At 34.1% G+C, this 2,698-nt stretch overlaps 1 non-coding gene across 1 annotated transcript; it reads right to left on the minus strand.

The window, feature by feature from the left end:
* Positions 1-1,376: 1,376 nt before the first annotated feature.
* TRNAI-UAU (transfer RNA isoleucine (anticodon UAU)) lies at positions 1,377-1,449 on the minus strand. Its single transcript has one exon. It is a non-coding gene; the product is annotated as a tRNA-Ile (tRNA).
* Between the last annotated feature and the right edge of the window lie 1,249 nt (positions 1,450-2,698).

The raw sequence follows: 2,698 nt of genomic DNA on the forward strand, positions 1-2,698 counted from the left end.
AATCTAAGAAGCTTGACAAACCCAAGAAAAAAATGTTTTAAAGTTTTATATAAAACCATATAAAAATATAGGCACATTGTAGCAACCCACTGAAAACTAACGATAAAGAGAAAAATCTTAAAAGCAGCCAGAAGAAACAAGAAGACATCTTACACTCAAGAGAATAATGTGAACATGAATGATTTCTCACCAGAAACAACTGAGGTAAAAAGACAATGAAATGACATCTTCAGTGTGGTGAAAACAACGACAGCAATGACCCTCTACCAGAAGTCTATATTCAGTGAAAATATTTTTTAAAATGAGCGTAAAACGAAGACATTTTCAGATAAATGGAAGTTGAGAGAATTCCAGCAGGTGAACACTACAGGATATGCTAAAGGAACCTCCTGAATCCGAATGAAATAATACCAGTTAGAAATTTACATCTACAAGAAGGTATGAAGAGAATCTAAAATAGTAAATATGGGATTAAATATAGAAGAGAAAATTTTCCTCTCTTAATTTTGCTGAAAAACAATCACTCTTTAAATAAAAGAATAATCAAATTGTATTTTGTTATTCCTTGGATACATTAAAATATGACGATAATAGCACAACAGTGATTAAATATAATTTTATTGTTGAAACGTTCATACATTTTGTGTGAGTGGTACAATAGTAACTCTAAGTAAATTATGATAAATTAATGATGCATGTTTTAATCCCTAGAAAAATGGTCTTCAAAGCTTGGTGGGAGACTAACCATATCAGCATCACCCAGGAGTTTGTTAAAAATGCAAACTATTGGTCTCTGCCCAGACTTACTGAATCAGGAATTCTGGAGAAGAGGCCCACCAATTTCTGTTTTAACAAACTCTCTAGGTGGTTTGAGAATCATTGCCATAAAGCAACAAAAAGCAAACCAAAAAAATTATAAAGATGTGTTTCTAAGGCAATGGAGAGCAATGAAGAGAAATATAGGAGCAAACACTCCTCAGCTCATTTTGTAATGCCAATATATCCCTGATGTGAAAACCTAACAAAGACATTATAAGTAAAGACAGTTACAGACCATTATCTCTGATGAGCATGTATGCAAAAATCTTTAATAAAATATTAGCAAATGGAATTCCATGAAATATAAAAAGAATAACACATCATGAACAAGTGAGGTTTATCCCAGAAACGTGAGACTGGCTTTATATATATATATATAAAATATATATATATATATATATATATATTTTTTTTTTTTTTTTTTAATTTATACCTACAGCACCTGGTCTTCCTAGGTGGTGGTCTCCCATCCAAGTACTAACCGGCCTGACCCTGCTTAGCGCCCAAGATCAGACGTCGGGCTTGTTCAGGGTGGCATGTCCATAGACCATGGACTGTGGCTCCACTGGGGTGTGAACCCAGGACCTTCTGCGTATAAAGCAGACGTGCTAACCGCTACACCATGCAACCACGTCCATGGTTTAATACTTTTTAAAAAATCATTCAATATAATTTACAGAGAAAAGAGAGACAGTAAGTGTTCGATCATCTTAATAGAGGCGAGAAAGTATTTGGCATAATTAAATACTCATTTATGATTTTTAAAAAGGCTTTATAATGTAACTCTCTTAACTTGATCTGCATCTGCATCTACAAAAGGCCTAAAACTAGCATCATGTTCCATGTTGAATCAGCGAATCTCTTCTAACATTGGGAGCATGCAAATTCCATCACTTCACTCAAATTGCCCTGGAATTCTTAAGGAAAGAAAAAGAAATAAAGGGCATAAAGATTGAGAAGGAAAAAGCAAAACTAGGTTTATTCACATATTTATATGATTATTTATGTAGAATATTGTAAATATCTTTTTATACACTAGCAACAAATAACGAGTAAATGAAACTTTTTTTAAAAAGTATTTCAGATAGCATCAAGAACTTTGGATACCTAAGAATAAATTTAATAAAAGTTTGCAAGATCTATCTATACCTATGAGCATGGGAGGGTAGGATGCAGTGTGGCCAACTCATTTAGGAGATTATAGTATTAACACGGAAAGGAAGTCGTTGGGGCCTGGACCAAGTTGTTGACAGTGGAGATGGAGAAAATGGAAAAGGAAACTGATCTGAGAGAAATTTGGAAAGTATATTCAGTAGAATTGATTAGATTTGGGGGTAGAATAAGGAGGTACAGTAGAAAGAGAAATACAGAAGGACTTTTAAATTCCCATCTTGAGTGACTAAAGTTGAATGATCATGTCCAATAATCAAGAAAGAAAATATTAAAGGCAGTACATTATTAAAGGGCAGGAAAAGGGTGTGGGTAATGGACCAAAAGTTTTGCACAGATTGAGTTGAGGTACCCAAAGGAGACCCAAAAGGAGAGATCAAATAGGCAACTGGGTAAAACATCAGAGCACTGAATCCTAATTACGTTTTGCTTTGCAGTAGAAACTTGGGTTGGTCCCTGCCTATCTTTTTTTCAGTCTCATCTATAAAATAAACTTAATCCTTCTGATTCCTTTTACCAAAATATTCCAAGGCTAATAGCAAAATTTTGATTTGGTTTGTATTTTAGAAAAAAAAAAAAATCCCCGAACTTTAGATTTAGCTCTACTATAAGCGATCATGGCAGAAGTAAAAAGCCTATGGGTTTTGGAATCAGGCTAATCTCCATTCCAATTCTTGCTCTGCCACTTAGCAGTCAGGTGATCTCGGAT

The sequence above is a fragment of the Pteropus medius genome, unplaced genomic scaffold (genome assembly GCF_902729225.1).
Source record: "Pteropus medius unplaced genomic scaffold, Ma_sr-lr_union100, whole genome shotgun sequence".
NCBI lineage: Eukaryota > Metazoa > Chordata > Mammalia > Chiroptera > Pteropodidae > Pteropus > Pteropus medius.